Source organism: Dermacentor silvarum, chromosome 7 (assembly GCF_013339745.2).
Source record: "Dermacentor silvarum isolate Dsil-2018 chromosome 7, BIME_Dsil_1.4, whole genome shotgun sequence".
NCBI lineage: Eukaryota > Metazoa > Arthropoda > Arachnida > Ixodida > Ixodidae > Dermacentor > Dermacentor silvarum.
This window is the reverse complement of record NC_051160.1, coordinates 49,754,010-49,777,651: the sequence shown is the minus strand read 5'-3', so window position 1 is coordinate 49,777,651 and position 23,642 is coordinate 49,754,010. Positions and strand designations below refer to the sequence as shown.

Genomic DNA, 23,642 nt, shown 5'->3' with positions numbered 1-23,642 from the left:
CGAGGTAAATAAGCAAAGTCTATAAAACAGTCGAACAATAATGTAACAAACTAACTTTGTAACAAATGAAAAAAAAACGTGGATTCAGCGCTTCTTCAAACTAGCACCAATGAAAGCAAATGTGAATCGTTATACAAAGACCTTTACAAGAGCAACAAAAGTAAATGCAGACTACTACTGAAAATGAGATAGGCTGGTGAAAGACTGCATTTAAATGCGGCCGTCCCTGCCTGTTTTAGGAAAATAATGTTAAAGTCAATTCAGGTTATTTGACTCACCACTTATTGTGTGGCAATGACGATCTCTCTTGCACCTACTGACTGCTGCTGAAGATCACGAGATTGATTAGCCGCCGAAACGTCCATTCCAAAACCGCAGGACTTCATCTCTGTTGCACAATAGTGCATATAAAATTATATATAAAGCAAATAAACATATCATCATCATTACCCTCACAATCAATGTAATAATCAGTCTATCTTTATATTCACTGCGGGACAAAGGCCTTCCCAGCGATCTATAATTACATCTGGCTTGCGCTAGTTTACGTCGTCATGCCTGCAAATTACCTTATTTCATCTGCAATCCTCGATGGCGGTTCCCTTTCAGTGGAGCCCATTTTGTGGCTCTCTTATAGCACCGGTTAAAGGCCCATCGCTGTACATGGCCTGGCCAACTTCGTTTTTTTTAACTCAATTTTCTTAACACACGGCTTGTAGTAAATGAAGTTTGAAACTTAGGTAACTATTTAATTTAGGTAGCATATGCCAAATTTGTTTTCAGGACGATCAGCCATTTTTGCAACTTTTTCTGGCAACTATTCTTAGCAGAATGTTTTCTAACACTGGTACTGTATTTCTAAAGACTCAATTGATTGAGACATACTTCGAAAATAATTAATTTTTATAATGCAGTTTCGAAGCAATACTGCAGTAAAGACACGCCACAGTTCAACAAACATTTCCATCATTTAAATACCGAAGTTTAAGTATCACTCCTGTGGCCAAGTGTCGACAAAATGCTACTATATATTCTAGAGAAAGATGTTCATAAAAGTTCAATAGAATAAGTACGTATTTACTCGCGTTTGAATTTATATTTCAATAACCAATTCATATAGCCAGAATAAAAGATTACCCGAACCACTATGGTTGGGCAGCAAGTTCGATATTTTTTCACTCTTATGATGTTTAAAGTCCTCATGAAATATGAAAGGAAGATGGCGTGAGCTAGTAGTATTTATTCATCTTGCACATAGCAGAACCAAAAACACTGCCTAAATATTTCTGGCAGCAGTAATTTTTTTATTATATGTGGACTTTCACTTTCGCTGTTATTCTGCTGTTTTGGCCGGACTACAGGAACGTTTTCCCACGTTAACAATATATACAAGGCCACTGCTCAATATAACAAGGTAATTGCTTTATAATCAAGAAGTGGATAATTACACGGAAAGTATGCAAGCCATAAAGGAGAAAAACACAGTTTTTCCTGAAACTAAGAAATCGTAATACTTTTCCCGAAATAATAAAATGACACTCATTGCAGCGTTTTTAACTCACACTTTTAGGTGACCCTTCGTGCAACACACGTTGTCCCAAAGGTACAACGTTGTCATGTCTTCATTTAAAGAACGGTGGATGCAAGTGTGGCTGCGGTAAGACAAAGTGCCTATAAAGTGCGCTGTTGTTTATCTACTGTAATAATCTTGCTCACTGTAACCTACGTAATAACTCACATAAGTCAAAATTAAGAAATCTCTTTAGACCTAAACATTCATCTGCCTATTATTTTTTGCAGCTAGCTTCTAAGCGACTCTCAAGCTCACCTGTAGGCAATAGTAGTTGCACTAGCTGTTCTTGAGAGCGAAGTAAGTTTCACTAGCATTTGAGAAGGCAAAAAAAATGTAGCAGAGGAGCTCTCTGGCCACCCCGATTCGTTTGGTCAGAGACATTCCTCTCTTGTATTCTCTTGTATTGGAGCCTGCTACAAAGTTTTTTTTTTGTTGGCTACGACACCGTCCCTTCAACTCTCAACTCAGATTCGCGTCTCCGTTTGTTTTAGGTTGTCATTTGCTGCATTATCAGAGCCATTTCTGGGTGCTGTGTGTTTTTCAGGTGTCTCCGAATGGTTCACATTGTTTCGGTGGGGGCGAAATGCAAAAGCGTCCGTGTTTCATGAATTGGGGGCACGTTAAAGCACCACAGGTGGTCAGAATTAACCCGGAGTCACCCCCTTGCGGCGTGCCTCATAATAAGAATGTGATTTTGGCAAGTAAAAACTCGGAGTTTTCTTTCAACTACATTTCCATACCCTTCTATGATCATTTCCATGCCCTTCTGTGATATAAGTAGTACTCGTTGAATGCACGTTTCCTGCATTCATGTTATGTGTGGAAAATAGACCGGGGGGAATACATTGGGAGGGGCGCGTAGCCCATTGGTTCAATTTCGTTTTCTTAATCAGACTGGCGCGATTCTGAGATCAGCACAACAAACAGGAATATTTAGTATGGTATATGGGTATTTGGTATTTGGTATTTGGTATATGGGGAAGCAATGAGAAAAGAGCCCAAACGAGTATTATTTTTTCCTATATTTTAATTTTTCTTCATCACATGCAGGGGGCTCCAGCTACCTCCAAGCAATATATTTTGCAAATGATCTAATTTAGAAGGATGGGACCAGTGATGTTCAATCTGCCACTCACAACGTGCAAGTTGCACCGGATGGTTGCCATTGAAGGGTAGCCAAGTAAAAGCTTCGCTTTAAATAATGGCAGCATGTCCGAGCTTGTGCTCCTGATGATGATGAAGATGATGATTTAATGGCATCCCTGTTGAAACGGGGCGGCGACAAATGGTCACCTAGCATGCGTAGCAGGCATCCTCTGGAAGGGTGTTTTTTTAGAACTAACCGTATGAAAGGCTGACTTACCAACCCAATAAAAATAAGAAGGAGTTATTGAATCATTTGGCTATAGTTAAGAGCAAGCGCACTGCACAAGAGACGATATCTTGGAGCTAATCTTCTGATTTATGCAGCTGCAAATCCTGGCATTATGTAGTGTTACCTAATTGTGCAGCATAGTGAAGTTTTTATTTTCTTTATTGAAAGGAAGGGGGAACTGAAGGAAGGAGCTGATGGGCCTGACGGGACATCGGCTCCCCCACAATACAGTTGACAATAATGTGGAACAAATATTTCGAAGCAGTAGTGCATTATACGCGAGGTGCAAAAAATTGCGCACAATATTGGTTAATGAACAACACAAAAAGGGGAGATGTACAAAGAAACGAAATAGCACAATAATTGTAAATGTAGTACACCAGTGCCAGAAAAGAAAATTAGCTAGGGATTGCATGCAAATGAATTAAACAGTTATGACATCCACTTTCTAAGCAAAGCAATCAATACAATGTACGGAATACTGCGCTCATAGTTGTGCAATACTCATCACCCGTCTTTTTCACCAAATCTCAAATCACTGCTTTTTCAACCGATCACACGTCACCCGATGTCAAATCACCACTGTCTTGCGCTGTGTGATTCGAACTTGCACGTCCAAATTTTCTGATTTCATTATCCTACCTATTTTTGTGCCGTCCTCGGCTGCACGTCCGTTCCCTTCGCACCCATTCTGTAACAGTAATGGTCCACCGCTTATCGGCCCTAAGCATTACATGGACGGCCCAGCTCCATTTTTTTATCTTATAGTGCACTAGAATATCGCCTATCCACGTTTCCTCACTGGTACGCACCACTATTTTCTTGTCTCTTAATGGCAGGCCCAGATATTATCGTTCCAACGTTAATTGCACTGTCCTTGACTTGTTCTCGAGCATATTTGTTCACCATCAAGTTTCTTCCCTATATGTTGGCACAGGTTCAACGCAATGATTGCTTTTTTTAACGACAGTTGTAAGCTTGAAGTCCGGATTAGGTAATGCCAGCCGTATGTTCTCCAACTCATTTTTGTTGTTCTCGAAATTTCCTTCTCATGTACAGGGTCCCCAGTGACTAATTGAGCTAGATAAGCGTACTCCTGTACAGAGCCTAGAGGCTTACTGGCGATCATGAATCCTTGTCCTCTTTCCAAGCTATTTAACATTAGCTTTGTCTTCACCATACGTTAATCTTCAAACCTGCTCTCGCACTTTCTCGGTTAAGGTCCTCACTCATTTATTGCAATTCATTCCCAGTGTTGCTGAATAAAACAATGAAATTGGCAAGCGTATGGTTGTTGACATATTCGCTGTTGATCTTCCCTCCTAAGCCTTTACAGTCTAATAACGTGAATACTGCTTGTAGGCATACAGAGAATATCATTAGATAAACTGTTTATTTGCCTGACGCCTTTCATGACAGGCAATTTTCTACTTGTCTTGTGAGAACCAAGGTAACATTAGAATATATTATGACGTCTCTGTTGGCACGACGTTTATTCGGCCCGAGTACTCGGCAGCGAACCAGCAAAAGCACACACCCGATGATGATGATGATCACACATAACTGAAGATGAGGATCGCGCAACGTAGGATGATGATGATAATATACAGATGAAGAAGACGTGCGTAATAAACGCCCACAATAATTTCCCCCCCCCACGTGGAAGCCGCCATCCTGGCCGCAAGTCAAGGCGACGAAGACCGCCGCGTGAAGGGTTTCATGCAGGAGACATGAACGACCTCGGTGCTGCGACAACGGCGGTCTGTGGCGGCGACAACAGGAGTCACGCGATAATTGACGAGCGATGTCTGCTCCAGGACGATATAGGGCCCGATGAAACGCGGCTGGAACTTGTCGCAGAAACCAGGCGTGCGAAGGGGCGTCAATAGAAGTATTTCGTCACCAGGTCGGAAGGACACAACGCGATGGAGGGTGTCAAAACGGTAGCGGTAGAAGTGGAAGGTGGTGCGTCCTCAGACATGCTAGCGGACAGTGGGCCCAAGCGGCGGCCTGAACGTAGCTCCAGGGGGTAGACTGAGCGGGCAGAGGACTGAGGATCGAAGAGCAACTCCACCACTTAGGACGTCTCTGTTGGCACGACGTTTATTCGGGCCGAGTACTCGGCAGCGAACCAGCAAAAGCACACACCCGATGATGATGATGATCACACATAACTGAAGATGAGGATCGCGCAACGTAGGATGATGATGATAATATACAGATGAAGAAGACGTGCGTAATAAACGCCCACAATATGTACATATTTCTCAAGATATTCACGTATGCCTCCTGAACATGATTACGCAATGCCTCCATGACAGCTGCTATCTCCACTTGATCAAATGTCGTTTCATATTCTGTGAAAGCCATAGAAAGAGGTTGATTGCACTCCGCATATTTCTCCATTACCTGATTGATGACAAGGCTGTGATCTACTATAGAATATTCCTTCCTGAAGCCAGCCTGTTCTCTTGGTCTCTTGGTTTAGTGAATTCTAGTGTTCCCCGAATTTTTTTGGAAATTTACAAATAATGTAACCTAATTTGCACCATTAGGCCGACGATTACAAATTTCTCTAACATTTTACAGAGCTAAGTACGCGGTATATGAATTTGTTTCAGAAGTTACACAACTCGTTACTATTTTGCTTATGTTTAGGTTTAGAAATATAGGTGACTACTGCCAAGTCCACAATGAACAAATCACAGATAATGTAACGGAGCTCTATAGGACCACTGAAGAATAAAGTTTACTTTAGGAGGAGCATGTTAATCAAACTGAAATTCAGCGCTCTGGAAAATATTACTCCAATTCATAAAAAAATAATTTCCATGAAATACCTACAAGTGCACGCATTCTTCTGCAGATGTTCTAAACAAAAGCTGTGGTAAATGAGAAATAGGGGTTTACCGAGCCATGAATATTCCGCCAAAATTCCTTGTTTTTCTGGTATCGCGTGGCCGAACACATTTTGGAAATTCTAATATGCAATACGCATTGCGAAGAAAACTGTTAAAACGCAAAGAGCCCGTGGATGAACACAACTGTTGGTAAGCCGCCACTACCTTGGGTATTTATGTGCACTAAGTCAAACCCGGAGTATTTGAGCCAGCACCACTCAGGGCCATCGCGAGCGCTGCGTCGCAGCCCCTGAGACGCGCTTCTAATGCGTAGTTTCTGTTTCCATGACCGGCATTCATGCTTTTATGGATCTATTCTTTGTGTTTTTACAGCGAAGCTGCATATGGCTAGGTTATAGCGGATCGCGTCCACGGACAAAACGACACGTAAAACAACAATTTTCAATGGCGGAAATATATCGGTTTTGTATGATGTGCCTTAGCACAGGTGTCAAAATGTATCTTAGCTCAAAGAATAGCAGGTAATTTTAAAGTGGTTCCCAACAATATCTTCAAAATAAGATTGTCCAAATTGGTTAATAGATACGCAGACTATACTTAAAAAGTACCTTGAGCAAGGACTGAGGTTTTTCAAGGTAGCTTTTCTCAACACCTCCGATACACACTTGTGGAAGGAAAGCCGCTATAGCCGAACGCGTAGCGAAGCTCTATACCTGTATTGCTAGGTTCTGACCAAAAGTGCGTGCATCAACAGGGTGTGTAGAAAAAAATTGGCCGCATATCTGCTTGCTTCTCTACAAATGACGTCGAAAGACGATAGTCTTCTGCCGCCCCTGATACGTAGCCCCCTATCTTCTCCCCACTCCCACCCCTCAAGCTCTTCCCCTCCCCTCTCACTCCTCCCATGATGAGTGCAATGGAGGTTTTGCCGAATTCAATTCAATGTTCCCGCGTTCGCCCTGCTCTCGCACCATCTGTTGGGACCTTTTATTACTGTTGGCTTAAAGCCGGCTGCAGAGCCGCGGCTTCAGTCGGCTTGTTTTTAACGTGTAGCGTCTCTTCGACACCATTTCTAACGCGTTGATTGTTTCATTTGCTAACGTAAAAACCAGACCAATGTGTACTCTTAATTTAAAAAATGCTGCGGATAACGGTAATGTACATATATTTCGCCCGAAATAGGTCTGAGCTTTCCTTTGCGCTGTATAATATTGGCGTGTAGGACCCGTGCCACCAGTGCTCGGAGCTCGCTTGGTTTTGGCCGGGCGCTTAAATCGAGTGACAGACAGACAGACAGACAGACAGACAGACAGACAAAGTTTTTCGCGTTTAGGTAACCCAAGAAAGACTATCGTCTTTAAAAAGTCGCGTCGACAAAATTGAATCCACAGTAGCCTCCACGCACCAGCGGTGCTCCGTGGCTCCGGAGTTGATGGCGGAATAATAAAACGTCATTCTGTACTCACCAATGTCTGTAGCTCGTTTTCTTGTGACGTCGACATCGTTCTACTGGATGAAACAGGATGTCCTTCTAATCGTTGTTATAATAATACATTTTTCAAAACAAGATTAAGGCGAGATGACTTTCGACGCACCAAAAGGTCAGGTAAGTTCATGGTTTTCGTGATAGACATTACACTAGAATGACGGGAATAATTCGATAAGATGAAACATCCTGCGCTATTCTGAATGGCGTCAAGAGAATGAATTCAGAAGAGTTTCAAGTCATGCAATACAATATTTCCCTGTGTCTACATTCTATTTTGCTGCTATGTGTTATGGTTATTTCCTGCCTTCCGTTTCATATGACATGTACCCAGTGCCACCAGGCCCAGTCAAGCTGCTCGCTGTAGCCTTTTGCACTTCATCTTGGGAAAGTAAAATCTGATTTTGAGTCAGATATAAGCTCTTCCGTTTGGGCAGGTCAGCTACTTGCAGCCTTGGAAACAATTTTTAAAGATTTACTGTAAGCGTAACACACATCATATACCGACATAATTTTACAAATGGAGTGTTGTTATTACGATAGCAATTACATGGACACTTCCAGCGGATTTCTGCCGCATATTTCTCCATTACCTGATTGATGACAAGGCTGTGATCTACTATAGAATATTCCTTCCTGAAGCCAGCCTGTTCTCTTGGTCTCTTGGTTTAGTGAATTCTAGTGTTCCCCGAATTTTTTTGGAAATTTACAAATAATGTAACCTAATTTGCACCATTAGGCCGACGATTACAAATTTCTCTAACATTTTACAGAGCTAAGTACGCGGTATATGAATTTGTTTCAGAAGTTACACAACTCGTTACTATTTTGCTTATGTTTAGGTTTAGAAATATAGGTGACTACTGCCAAGTCCACAATGAACAAATCACAGATAATGTAACGGAGCTCTATAGGACCACTGAAGAATAAAGTTTACTTTAGGAGGAGCATGTTAATCAAACTGAAATTCAGCGCTCTGGAAAATATTACTCCAATTCATAAAAAAATAATTTCCATGAAATACCTACAAGTGCACGCATTCTTCTGCAGATGTTCTAAACAAAAGCTGTGGTAAATGAGAAATAGGGGTTTACCGAGCCATGAATATTCCGCCAAATTCCTTGTTTTTCTGGTATCGCGTGGCCGAACACATTTTGGAAATTCTAATATGCAATACGCATTGCGAAGAAAACTGTTAAAACGCAAAGAGCCCGTGGATGAACACAACTGTTGGTAAGCCGCCACTACCTTGGGTATTTATGTGCACTAAGTCAAACCCGGAGTATTTGAGCCAGCACCACTCAGGGCCATCGCGAGCGCTGCGTCGCAGCCCCTGAGACGCGCTTCTAATGCGTAGTTTCTGTTTCCATGACCGGCATTCATGCTTTTATGGATCTATTCTTTGTGTTTTTACAGCGAAGCTGCATATGGCTAGGTTATAGCGGATCGCGTCCACGGACAAAACGACACGTAAAACAACAATTTTCAATGGCGGAAATATATCGGTTTTGTATGATGTGCCTTAGCACAGGTGTCAAAATGTATCTTAGCTCAAAGAATAGCAGGTAATTTTAAAGTGGTTCCCAACAATATCTTCAAAATAAGATTGTCCAAATTGGTTAATAGATACGCAGACTATACTTAAAAAGTACCTTGAGCAAGGACTGAGGTTTTTCAAGGTAGCTTTTCTCAACACCTCCGATACACACTTGTGGAAGGAAAGCCGCTATAGCCGAACGCGTAGCGAAGCTCTATACCTGTATTGCTAGGTTCTGACCAAAAGTGCGTGCATCAACAGGGTGTGTAGAAAAAAATTGGCCGCATATCTGCTTGCTTCTCTACAAATGACGTCGAAAGACGATAGTCTTCTGCCGCCCCTGATACGTAGCCCCCTATCTTCTCCCCACTCCCACCCCTCAAGCTCTTCCCCTCCCCTCTCACTCCTCCCATGATGAGTGCAATGGAGGTTTTGCCGAATTCAATTCAATGTTCCCGCGTTCGCCCTGCTCTCGCACCATCTGTTGGGACCTTTTATTACTGTTGGCTTAAAGCCGGCTGCAGAGCCGCGGCTTCAGTCGGCTTGTTTTATTGCGATAGCAATTATATGGACACTTCAACCGGATTTCTGCCGTCGGCGTCGCCGTCGCCGTCGCCGTCGCCGTAGCCGTCGCCGTCGCCGTCGCCGTCGTCGTCGCCGTCGCCGTGAGGTTCCGTATAGATAAAATCTTCACCGCGCGCCGTATGCCCGAGCGCAAGCGTGCTGGGACGCACGCACTCAATCCCCCACACGCAAGCAACGAAGCGGGAAGCCAGCGCCGGAGGGAGCGAGGGGGGGGGGGGGGGCACTTCTACTGTGCCAACAACCGCGCTCGTCGCTCGGCCGCACGGCTCTTATCTCTCCCGCGCGCAAGCGAGGAAGCGGGAAGCCAGCGCCGGAGGAAGCGGGGGGGGGGGGGGGGGGGGGGGGGGCGCACTTTTCTTTTGCCAACAACCGCGCTCGTCGCTCGCCGCACCGTCTCTTATCTCCACACGGCTCTGACCTTTATGAGCCGTGCATTCGCGGCTCAGTTCCTGTTCAAGCGATAGACCGCACGTACCTTCGCCCGCAGCGGCGTATGCTTGCTGCCAGCGTTTTGACAGTCGTTGTCTGCAGTCATTCAGTGTGATCTCTTCATGTTTGTTTGTGCGCGCTCACACCACGCTTGTTCATTCAGTTAGTAATAGTCGGGTCACATTTTCCAACGCACGCTACACATGTAATGCTGCCCGGATCGGCAGTGCAGCGCTACAGGTGTGTCCCTTCGCACGCGCGCTGCCCACGGGAAGCGCTTCTCATCAACACCACCGTTTCACACGCGCCTTCTCGTGGTCATCGAGTCTCTCTTCATGTCGGTCTACTTACACCGCAGCACACCTGCTTACTTAATCAGCTCATGTTTACTACAATTCATATTGTTACCAAAGCCGCTCACCTTACTTCGTATGACATTGCTGTGTTGCTATCGCATTCATTGCTTCGCCGTTAGGGCGAAACTGACATTTTTTTTTAACGTGTAGCGTCTCTTCGACACCATTTCTAACGCGTTGATTGTTTCATTTGCTAACGTAAAAACCAGACCAATGTGTACTCTTAATTTAAAAAATGCTGCGGATAACGGTAATGTACATATATTTCGCCCGAAATAGGTCTGAGCTTTCCTTTGCGCTGTATAATATTGGCGTGTAGGACCCGTGCCACCAGTGCTCGGAGCTCGCTTGGTTTTGGCCGGGCGCTTAAATCGAGTGACAGACAGACAGACAGACAGACAGACAAAGTTTTTCGCGTTTAGGTAACCCAAGAAAGACTATCGTCTTTAAAAGTCGCGTCGACAAAATTGAATCCACAGTAGCCTCCACGCACCAGCGGTGCTCCGTGGCTCCGGAGTTGATGGCGGAATAATAAAACGTCATTCTGTACTCACCAATGTCTGTAGCTCGTTTTCTTGTGACGTCGACATCGTTCTACTGGATGAAACAGGATGTCCTTCTAATCGTTGTTATAATAATACATTTTTCAAAACAAGATTAAGGCGAGATGACTTTCGACGCACCAAAAGGTCAGGTAAGTTCATGGTTTTCGTGATAGACATTACACTAGAATGACGGGAATAATTCGATAAGATGAAACATCCTGCGCTATTCTGAATGGCGTCAAGAGAATGAATTCAGAAGAGTTTCAAGTCATGCAATACAATATTTCCCTGTGTCTACATTCTATTTTGCTGCTATGTGTTATGGTTATTTCCTGCCTTCCGTTTCATATGACATGTACCCAGTGCCACCAGGCCCAGTCAAGCTGCTCGCTGTAGCCTTTTGCACTTCATCTTGGGAAAGTAAAATCTGATTTTGAGTCAGATATAAGCTCTTCCGTTTGGGCAGGTCAGCTACTTGCAGCCTTGGAAACAATTTTTAAAGATTTACTGTAAGCGTAACACACATCATATACCGACATAATTTTACAAATGGAGTGTTGTTATTACGATAGCAATTACATGGACACTTCCAGCGGATTTCTGCCGTCCGCATCACCGTCGTCGTCGCCGTCGCAGTGAGGTTCCGTATAAAGTCCAAGGGCGATAATATCATCGTCACGCGCCGTATGTGCCAGTGAAAGCGCACGGGGACGCGCGCTACCACGGAGAGCGAACACACGGCAGACAGCAAACGCGACTTTCGTCGCACGAAAGGCCGTGGCGTTATGGGAGGAAGGGAGGGAGGGGGGGGCGACGCTGTGCTGCGGCACCGAATGCTTACCTTGAAGCCGGGGGCAAGGGAAACTGGCCACTCAAGTCTCCCACGCGAAAGGAGGAATGCGGGAAGGCAGCGCAGGAGGGAGGGGGGGGGGAGCAGCTTCTACTCTGCCGACAAATGTTCTTCTACTTTGCGCTGGTACGGGCTCTCGGTGTTGTCGCGCGCACCGTATTTGGAAAGCAAGCTTCTCACGGCTCTGACCTTTGTATGCGCTGTGCATTCGCCGCTCAGTTTCCGATGAAGCGATAGACCACCCGAACCTTCGCTCGCTGCTGCGGCTGCGCTTGCTGCCAGCGTTTTGACAGTGATTGTCTGCGGTCACCGAGTGTGATCTGTTCATCTTTGCTTGTGCGCGCTGACGCCACGGTGTTAATTTAAGCGAATGTGCCCCAGTTTACGCAGCCCATAAAATTACTATCCCTACTCCGAACAGCTCTCTACTAATCTGCAATCGCAATTGATGCTTCGCCTTTCGGGCGAAACTGCGACATTTTTTTTTATCAGGGCAGGTGCCTGGGTGACAGGAATCGCGGACAATAGGCGCCACTATGCTGTCGGGCATCGGGGCGTCAGAAAAACCGCACGCAGTGTTTAATTCACGGAACGAGCCTTGGTGTACGCAATCCGCCCGAGACATAAATCGGCAGTGTGTTCACGAGTGATTCAAAGAAGCAAAGGACAGAATAAAATGAAGAAAGAAACAACGTTTCTTTCGGGTGCTTAATGAGAACAGTGTTATATTGCATACTTAGGCGAAGGCTGGCAAACATATCTGAAAATGTGGAGCAGCAGTGATCACAACTTGAGAAGACATCGTATGAGCTATAACTTGTTGGCGTCACAAATTCCCTGATAATCAATATTACGTTTCTGAATGTATGCAAAAGCTGTGTGTCGCACACTTCCTGCTTAAATACACGTAAAACGCAAATGCCCTTAGTGATACATCATTTCGGTTCCCGTTGAGCGCTTTTCGCAAAGCAGTTTATGTAGTCGGCGTGCCTGCTTTTCGAGCAGCGTTGTGATGTTCTTGCTTGATTAGTGTATTTTCGGTAATTCTTCTAAAACACCTCAGCAACACAAAAGAAAATGAAAATTAATGAACATCTCAAATTTGGTGCTATTAACGCTACTACTGAAATACCACACGGTCTAATTTTACAACAGTTGTTTCATTGCTTTTGTCTTTCGCCATTTGTGTTTTTTATGCAGCTCTCTTATTTCACTAGGTAACTTTGGCATTCTAATAGATTTTAGTACAATCTTTAACATTGCACTGATTAGTCAGGCTATTCTCTGGAAGATTGTAATAAAGCAAGATAATAGGTTTTGGGGCAGCATTGCAATTTCTATTTATTATGAATCCTTGCAATCTACATGACCTAGAGAAGATCTGCCATCTAGTAATACATGACATTTTGGTCACAATGATCCACAAATTTCGATCTTCATCATTATCAGCCTATTTTATGTCTACTTCAGGGCGAAGGCCTCTCCCTGCGATCTCCAATTACCCCTGTCTTGTGCTAGCTGATTACAATTTCCACCTGCAAATTTCCTAATTTCAATACCCCACCTAGTTTTTTGCTGTCCTCGACTCTGCTACGATTCTCTTGGCACCCATTCTGGGTCAATATATTGGGTCAATATGCCATTATTTTGGTTACATTGGTAACATTTTTAGGCATGTTCATAGCAACACGATAGTATTATAATATTGATACAGTATGTAAAAAGGTCATTCACTTACAGCACCTGCCTGCCATCCATGCTCACCATGGAATACGACGAAATGCAGGCTTGGCGGACCTTTTCCCACGTGCTATTACATACGTCGTGAATGTGACTGCTACTGTTGTGAGTACTGCATGTTATCGCCTAAAACGAATAAATTAAATTATGCACATCCCGTGCATCTCACTATTCAGCTTCGTTTCGGCTGACACAAAGCTTTACAACGCGGATGAAGGTGTCTGTGTAAAGCACACCATTAGTTTAAGGTAAACCTATTGCAGTAGAGTAGCAGTCTGGGTCAGTTGGTACATACTGAATATTAAAAACCAGTCAAAAGATGAAGGACAGAGAAGAGACGTGGCACACACGACGACTGGACTAACAACTGTGCTTTATTGAAAAACCCCGTCTCTCAGGAAAACCCGGCGAGCATGCGCAGCTCAAAAGCCGACACTCACACACAAACAAAGGTGATTGCAAAACGCCACGTAGCTAACGCCAGTGCGATAGGAAACTAAGTTCCTTCTGCATCAGTGAGAGAGTGGTAGAACTGATGCAATTATCCCCTTGCAAATTGATATGGTAAGCTTCGAGAATTTCACGCTCCGTCTTGCCCTTGCCCCTACCAAGGATTTTAACATTTGAAAAAAGCGGGACGCAGCCGCATTCCCGACAATGGCGAGGCAGATTTGCTCCATCAGAGGTATTCCAAGAATTGTAGTGTTCTCGCAGGCTCTCATTAATACACCGGCCTGTTTGACCGATGTAAACTTTTTCACAAATCAGCGGAAGCTCATACACCACACGTGTAGCACAAGGAATGTAACCGTTGTCATGACACGCGGGGGGTCTATTCCTGCCGCGCGCCACACGTGAGCAAAGGCCTGAAAGTTTGCAGGGAGCAGAAAAAAAACAACATTGACGCCCTGCCTCGCAGCAACTTTCTTGACGTTGTGGGAGACCCTATGAACATAGGGCATCACTTCAAGTCTATTCCATTCAGCCGCCATTGGGTCAGCCCTTTTTTGCTCTGGCCTCTTAATCCTTTGCAGCAAAGTTTCTGCCACTGCCTTCAAAAGCGCTTTTGGGAAACCAGCGGCCACCAAACGATCGAACTGGTTGTCAAAACTTGATTTTATGCTGTGGTGGCAACTCTTTTGCAAGGCATTTCGAAAACAATTCATAGCAATCCATCTCTTAACGACTTTTGAGTGTGCGGACGCGTACGGTAACAACGCCTTTTTACTCCTCGGCAAGAAGCACCAGCACACATGGCCATCGTCAAGAAAAGATAGTTCAATTTCTAAAAATCTAATCGAGTGGTTAGTAGGCAGTTCATGCGTAAAGCAAAGTGCACTCGAACAAGCCTTAAAAACCGTTAAGACCTGGTCAACTACGACAGGCAAGGAGTCATTCGGTGAAAGATTGAAAATAATCAAGAAATCGTCAACATATCTGAAAACTTGGCACCCACGTTTATCAAGAAGTGAGCCTTGAAGTATGTTGTCAAACTTCGCTAAAAAAATCTGGCATAGGACTGGTGCAACGCTAGCCCCTATACAGATTCCTTTCTTCTGTATGAAGAGGGAGTCCTTGAAAACTACTACAGTGGAGTAAAGGTACACTGTTAACAGTTCCAAGAACGTATCCACAGAGCCGCCGCAAGCATTTTGGAAGGCGACTAGGCCATTCTGGTCAATCAGTTCACGCACCGCGGCAAATCAGTTCACCGTGAGGTATGCTATAAAACAAGTCCTCTATGTCCACAGAAAATGCACTGTTGGCACCAGGAATGCCATTGCTGAGCACTTCAACTACTGCCGAAGCATTCACTACACTGTAAAGGTCCGTAACGGAAAGGGACTGCAAGTGAAGCTGCAAGAACTGACCCACCACCTTCTGCCACGTGCCTGCCTCTGTAACGATAGCCCTTAACGGGCACTCAACCTTGTGGGTTTTTGCAGTGAAGAACACTTGGAGATGATTTTCTTTGCATTTCTTCACCTTTTGAGACAGTGTTAACAAATTATTGGCCTTTAGGAAACTAACAGCTGAAGACTTCAGCTTTGAGGGCTTCCGTTGCGTAGGCTGGAAGTTCTTGGCCACTGCAGTCAATGCTTTCTCGCCGAAGGTGCTTGTGGGAAGGACCACAAACCCTCCCTCTTTGTCCGCTTGAAGTAGAGTCAAATGGTTATCGATGAAGTGGTCCACGACACGGTGAAGAACATGGTTACTGCGCTTTTGTTGATTGCCATCTACCTTGCGTAGAGCGTCGATCCCTTCAGACAGACACCGTTGCTTCTCATCTTTGTCAGCTTTCTCTGCTACGCGGCGTACACTGGCAAGAACTTCATGGCCGCTGACACAAGGCTCCAAACTGTATTTGGGGCCATTCTGAAGAAGCTCATGAATATCCTCAGGAACCGATGCTCATTACAGATAGGTAACAGAGCCTCTGTGGACCATAGGAGGTTCCTTCTTTGGCAAGAGCCGGCGCACCTGATTCCAATACACCTCAGTTGCTTGGCCTGCCAGACGTCGGTGTTCTTGGAGGCAACGGACGCCGGAAGGTTCGCCACGTCCGGAGAGGCACAAAACCCGAAGCCAGTCATGCAGGAGTCTCACCTGTCTCCAGCACTCCGATTTCCATATCTTGGCTATCCGCTTCCAATGCCCCGAAGACGGCTCCAAAAAGCCGAAGAAGGCCACGAGCTCCTTGGGTACTGAGTTCACCTTGAGGCAATGGGACAAAACACGCACCCGGCATGTGATGAAGGCAATTGCGCTAACGCAAACCGTTGCCTGAGTTCGATCGTTTGGTGGCCGCTGGTTTCCCAAAAGCGCTTTTGAAGGCAGTGGCAGAAACGTTGCTGCAAAGGATTAAGAGGCGAGAGCAAAAAAGGGCTGACCCAACGGCGGCTGAATGGAATAGACTTGAAGTGATGCCCTATGTTCATAGGGTCTCCCACAACGTCAAGAAAGTTGCTGCGAGGCAGGGCGTCAATGTTGTTTTTTCTGCTCCCTGCAAACTTTCAGGCCTTTGCTCACGTGTGGCGCGCGGCAGGAATAGACCCCCCGCGTGTCATGACAACGGTTACATTCCTTGTGCTACACGTGTGGTGTATGAGCTTCCGCTGATTTGTCAAAAGTTTACATCGGTCAAACAGGCTGGTGTATTAATGAGAGGCTGCGAGAACACTACAATTCTTGGAATACCTCTGATGGAGCAAATCTGCCTCGCCATAGTCGGGAATGCGGCTGCGTCCCGCTTTTTTCCTATGTTAAAATCCTTGGTTGTGGCAAGGGCAAGACGGAGCGTGAAATTCTCGAAGCTTACCATATCAATTTGCAAGGGTATAATTGCATCAGTTCTACCTCTCTCTCACTGATGCAGAAGGAACTTAGTTTCCTATCGCACTGGCGTTAGCTACGTGGCGTTTTGCAATCACCTTTGTTTGTGTGTGGGTGTCGGCTTTTGAGCTGCGCATGCTCGCCGGGTTTTCCTGAGAGACGGGGTTTTTCAATAAAGCACAGTTGTTAGTCCAGTCGTCGTGTGTGCCACGTCTCTTCTCTGTCCTTCGTCTTTTGACTGGTTTTTAATATTCAGAAGGTAACCCTAGTTTGCGTAAGCGTAAGTTTCTGTGAGGCGAGCCCAGTTTATGCGATGCGATTGTCACTGTGACAACAGTAGCAGAACGATGATGACGACGACGATGCTTATATAATTCTGACCACCTGAAGTGAGTTTTCTTCATTTATATTATGGGCATCCTGATGGGTACCGAATGGCCTTAAGCGAGATATGTGGGAATTGTGAAGTCTTCTGCGACTAACCAATTATGTTCTTAGAACTAATGCATTACGTGCATTATGTGTGTGCCATCTCAAACTGGTCAAAACGGTTATTGTATTTGTACTTGGGCCAATAAAGGTTAAAACTTGTTTCACATGGGCCAATGACGTATGTGGTTCAATGTCGCACCGCTTTGGTGTAGCGTCAGCTGCTACGACTAAAGCACTGGGGAATACGGGCTAATCTTTAAAGGGTGCTTCCTAAAAGAACGTCTAAAAGCGCAGGCTGCCACTAGGCAGAAACTAGGAATGTCAGAAACTAGATCGTGAGGGTCAATTGTCTCAACGAAATAATTGTATTTGGCACAATAGACGTAGGCGTGTGGTTGTTAAAATTGAAATATGGTCGCGAGTTTTACTTGCCAAACTACGATATGATTATGACGTTCATCAATGTCGGGGATTCCGGAATAATTTTGACCATATGAGGTCATTTGACATCACTAGAATGCATAGCGAGAGAATGAATTGAACATCAAAAACATTTTATAGCTATTTTGTAGCCCATACTATTGTGCCTTCCTTGAAAACAGAGGGCATTTTTCTAAGGCCACGTAGGGGTCGCCCACCGTACTGAATAACATGGGGAGGGGAGTGAAGAAAAAAAAATTGCCGCGTATCTGCGTGCTTCGCTGCAAATGTCGTCGAAAGACGATAGTCTTCTGGCGGCCGTACTACATGAGTGCTGGTCTGATCCGCGGCCACCCGTGATGCTGTTCTCGTACCATTTCCGTCCTGGCATGATAAATGCAATGGACGTTTGTTTGAACAGATTTCATTTTACCGCATTATTTCATCAAGCGGCCATTTATGTTTTGCCCTGCCTCAGACAGCGCTTCCTTTATGTTGAATCGGCCGCATCTGGCTGGCATTGATAAAATTGAGGAGGCGCTGCGTGAGACATGGACGCCATCTGGCAATACATCGGGAAACATGAGCTTGTGCAGAGGGTTTCCTTCCTCCATGGCAGAGGGCGCTCGTCGGCGCGCAGTCGGGGAACGTCGTTCGTAGGCGCGCATAGCATGGCATTTTCAGCGCAGCTTAAGAAAATTAACTAGGGTCTTTAGAGTTACGTATCTATGTATTTTCTATTAAAGGAACACACCTCCTAATACTTACCTAGTGATGTGGCGCCTCAGATATGCGTAATATTTACTTTGTGATCGATAATGTTCACAAGTATGAACAGCCGTACCAGTTTAAGTAGTGTGGGCGGTAAGCAAGTGGTCCAACTTTGGCCGGGTGGCTGAATCGGGTGACAGACAGACAAACAGACAGACAGACAGACAGACAGACAGACAGACCAAATTTTGAGCGTTTCAGTTCCCCAAGAAAGACTATCGTCTTTAATACAAACAGTGATAGAGATTATACAGCGAAATGTTGACTTGTGCTTGGCACAGTTTCAAAGCACAAATAAATGTTCTCCCAAGGCACTGTGCTGAAACATAACGCTGTGTTAGCCACGCTGCTTTAAAGCTGAGGTGTTACACACCACTAATTGTAAGCACGGGCAATCCATGGGAAAAGGTCCCTTAGATTACTTCATGGCACTCAATGCCATGATAGTCAAGAGTAGTGCTGAAATGTTCCTGCATAGACGGGAATGCTGCTGGCTTATATCCTCGAAGCTGTGTTTAGTGCTTGTACGCAAATGCCGTCTTCTTTGTAAGAGCACCGCGTGCGTCTATTCGAGGACATGGGTATGACTACCACATGCGGGAAGTTGTATTTTTTAGTTACCTTTTTCTGCTATTCGGAATATGATTGTTATCACAAGTTCAACGCTACTTTAAAATTGACTTATTTTTCAATCAAAAACGCTTCTCAGCTTCACACTTTCCTAGATTTCTCCGTTAGGTAATGTTTCATTCTTGTTACGAAAATGGAGCCGCTTTGTTCACCTTAGTCGTCTTGTCTGTGGCTGTTTATTACGTATATTTATTTGAGGAAATCACCATTGGACAGCTGCGCTAACGGTTTCATTGGAAGGATGTGATTTTAGAAGCAAGAAAATGGAAAATATATTTATTAAACGCTTAAAATGAAGCACAATGGTCCAGGATGCCAGTCTTATTATTTAATGTGCCTATAAACAGCATACCTGCTATTTTCTAATGTAATGCAATGCCTATCAAGGTATGCAATGCCTATCACTGACATAAAGGCCAGGCTTTCCCGGCACTGCATATATTGTAAAGCCCAGCAAGCCCTGAAAGTAGACCAACATAATGATATATTTTTGAGACCTTTGTTGTCGTGGAGTAATACAAGAAAATGTAATTGGAATACGGATATGTTCTGATAGGTACTCGAGCAGTAAAACTAGTCTATCTGAGATCGAAATTGATTCCCGTAGTAAAAAACGCTCGCGTACGTGCCACCAAAACTTCCACTGTAAACAATAATTGTCGTGTGATAATTGGAATGACCAATACCACAAATTAGTATATATTCAATTTCTAACAAACTGCGCAGTGATCATGTCGGTGAATATGTCCAAAACAAGCAAGATAATCGCTGAGGAATTGCATTTATTTCTATGTCATACGTTTGTGTCTAAAAATATGTATCCACACACACAAAGATTTTGAATCATTTAGAGAACTTGAGTGAACAATTTGCGTCATAATATATGGCGAGTACCTTGATATGAGGTCTTGAAGAACAGGTTCTTTAATAGTTTTGAACATGTCTGTGCACTCTTAGTATGAGGAGCATGACAGCTAACAACTACGTAAGCATACATTACCTTTTATGTTGCCACACTTCAACCATAAATCTTGAGTTCACCTTGTTAGATACGATCATTATTATATTCAAATTTCTTTCATGTCTTTATTTTTTTCCTAGGAGTGGAAGATCTGTCTAAGAAAAACCAAGTACCACCAGCTAGACTACGACCTAACTGCCACTCCAGATTTCTACATAACTTTGGTGCCTAACAGCAAATACTTCACGACGTATATCACTAAAAGTGTGAGACTGTACAAGCAAGCATTTTGCGACCTGATGTACATCTTACGCTAAGTAATACAAGTGAAATATTTGCGAATCTTCCTAAACAAAAAAAGAAACGTTCTTTTCGGCAAACGCCGACTTGTCCACCTTTCATTTTGTAAAGAATATGATTCATGTAAAGACCTGTTTTTATGAAATAAGACAGGGGTGTTGCCGAAAAAAAAATATATTTCTCGTGGGAATTTTTTTATACGTGGGCCTTTATAGAAATGCAGTGGTAGGAACAACATGTATTCGCACAGTGTCGTTGGACTAATTAACTACAACTAAGCCTTACGAACAAAGGCACTAGGCCATTGCTACAGAGAACTATTGGCCGAGATAAATTTGTGTACAAATATTTTGCCTGCGTCCAAGCTAGCTTCGAAACTACAGCGTGCTATAAAAAATGACGCACAGTTGCAATATATAGAACTGACAATTGCTCCCGTTGCTAAAATACAGGTAAATATCCGTTTGGAGTATGTAATAACAGTATCTTTGAAAAAAATGCTTCACAGTCATTTTTTGTCATTTATGAAAAGTGTAATGAGCTCTCTTCTCACTATCCTTCTTAGATGTCATTACCGCCAATGCCATGGCGACCCTTACTGAAAAATGAAAACATCGTTGAATGACAGTTAAGATAGGAGACCTTACCCTCTTGAATCTCAAATAAAATGAAAAACATTTGATACCGTTCGCCTAAGTGCACTGATAAAAAGTTAACACACTACAATTTTCACAAAAGTATATCAGAGCTACTTTTAAATTGCCTTAGGGAAATTAACTGAAAAAAAAGATATAGGAATTTCAGAAGGCCACAGCGTGTACACATTATTTATATTCCACATTCTAACATTTTATTTATAACATATCAAAAGCCTAGAAGTATTTCAAATCGTATGCTAAGTTTCAAAAGCTAGTCATCAACCTCGCTGGCACTGTTGTCATTGACATGAGCTAGAGCAGTAGATTCTCCCTCAAGTTAGCGCAGAACCCCTCCTACCGAATTAAGAACTTAAGTAGACAAAGCAGCATCCACGTATAGGTGTGTGCGGACATGGCCTACTATGCTTCTTAACGTATGTAGAAGGACGATGTGTCTCTCATTCGATGTCCATTACACACGCAATTTCCAAGTTTTTATTAGAGGTCTGCACAGCGGTATGAATACAGCACAGTCTCCTGAAGAAACGTCTAGCAGCAAGTGCTTGGAAACGACAAATGAAAAGATCCAGCCAATCTCCCTCGCAACTTTTCACGAACAAAAAGTTCAAACTTGAAAGACTTGAAGAGCTATCATTGGAGTTAACTGTTTGGTGGTGAGTTGCGCTTCGCTGTTTTAGGTTAGTTAGCGTTTCTGTTACTTTGTGGATCAAAGTTTCGACTTGGTCATGTTCGTAATTGCGGCATATGGAAAAAAAGCTCTACCACGGACGCACTTTCGTCAGTTACTCAAACGGACACGTAGCTTCGCACATTGCTTCACATGTGAAAAGTACACATTGTCATAGAATCGTGTCGAAAGGCAGCGGACAGAATGCGTTTCAGTTTCTGTTCAAGCACGCGTCACGTATTAAGAAGGTGATGTTGCAATTGTTGTAGCAGTGTTGTACGCTGATCTGGGCTCACTCAGGTGCGCTTCATAGTAACGCACACTGTGTTATGTTATCATGGTTGATGCGAGAGAAGCCCGTATAGAGCTGTTACCGTGATAGTGCCCGATGTATCTTAAAATGAAACTTGCAATAGCGAACGAGGTAAAACCGCCGAATCCATTTTAATCGCCCCGGTAAAAATGGTTGATCCCTCTTTAAGAGTAATTGGACTTAACACGAAAGTCAAATGTCTATACTAAAAGGCTGTGGCAGCTTCGTTGCACAATAGGAAATACATGTTCATAAATGTGCACAGGATTTATATTTACGCTTTCGCTCGAAAGACGAAGCAAGGACAACGTTATCAAGCACACGAGGACTGGGCTGCTGCGCAGCGTAAATAGCACCCCGGAGGCTGCCAGGCGTCATAGATAAATTTGACGAGATAGTCGGTGCGTATTTTACGAAACTGCTTCATTCTTTCGAGTGGCGTCACTCCCGCATGCCCATCGACATTTTTTAAAGGTGAGCTGACCCGGCGCCACCAAGTGGGTACTGCAAACACCATTGCGCGTAGACGCCGACTATGTTAGAGCACAAAATACTAAGTCATAAAACCAATTGAAAATAAATATTATCTTTGTGATAAATATACGCTATCAAAAGCAGGATGTCCTGATTAAAGTAAATGTTTTTGCCCCTTTTATGCTGCTTTATATTGATCTTAGTACTGCATGGACAATTGAAATCCAGTAACAGTGCAATGCACAGTAGGCTCTGTACCCGACCTGAAAGATGCAAATTCGATGCAGTGTAATTGCGCAACAACAACAAAACAGTAGTCAAGATTGACTTACGTAAACCTACATAATAAATCACATTGATAAAACAACACCTACAATGGTGTCTCACAAAATTGGAGACATGTACAACGAATGTATGACGCATGACATTACATATTTACATTGCATGCTTTCTCAGCACATGCAAGAATGAGTCATGATTATTTAAATTCAATCTATGGGGTGATATTTTTAAACTTTTATGGAATTTAAAAAATTATCTGTTGCGGAGAACACAATTATAGTCCTTAAGTTGAATTATTCAGAGAGGCAGACATTACTTGCACGAGAAATTTAAACACATACACACCTAATTAACAACAATTCACTAATAACTTCATAATTACTTCACGGCCAATATTCTAATTTTCGAATTGTACCAGGTGAGTTTGCAAAGTGTATCCACTTGGAATGAATTCCCAGAATAGCACGAGAGTGGAAATATGCCCTGTCAAACTGGCCGTAAGAATGCACTGTTGTTCTGCTTACTTCTCCTTTATGCATGGAAGCACAAACGTAGCTGGAACGCCCACGTATTTTGTCCCACACCTTGGGCAATTATATCGGCAAACTAGTGTAATCCAGGGAATTCTTTTCAAGTAGATCCATCTTGCAAGCTCACCGGCTACAATTCGTGAATTGCAATATGTGCCGTAATGTACCCTAGCCAGGAGCAGTGAACTTTTTTTGTAATTACTTGTATATGTGTTTCCATTTCTCCTGCTAATAATGCCCGCCTCTTTGAATAATACTTAAATAATACTTTAAATAAGAATCATCTTGAATAAAGACAAGAATAATGCTATCTGCCCAAAGATTTTCTCAAATTTCATAAAACTTAGATACGATCACCCTGTGTACTATACATGCCATTGATGCCAATGAAGACCCAGTCAGCCTGTCTGCCTTAACGAGGCCCGCTGTAAAAAAAGCTTCCGCTTCACATCAGGAAGCGACATGAAGGGGCACGACCACTGCTGGAGGAATTCCTCTTCACCTAGAAAGAAGAGCTCTTCCGACAGAACAGA

At 43.7% G+C, this 23,642-nt stretch overlaps 1 long non-coding RNA gene across 3 annotated transcripts in view; it reads left to right on the top strand.

Moving 5' to 3' along the window:
• Positions 1–20,141, top strand: part of LOC125946734 (uncharacterized) — a 39,989-nt gene extending 19,848 nt beyond the window's left edge. For all 3 annotated transcript variants that reach the window (XR_007467829.1, XR_007467831.1, XR_007467830.1), the window contains 3 exons: positions 1,571–1,657; positions 13,338–13,446; positions 20,028–20,141. This is a non-coding gene — a long non-coding RNA (uncharacterized LOC125946734). The remainder of the gene's footprint in view (positions 1–1,570; positions 1,658–13,337; positions 13,447–20,027) is intronic.
• Positions 20,142–23,642: the final 3,501 nt, after the last annotated feature.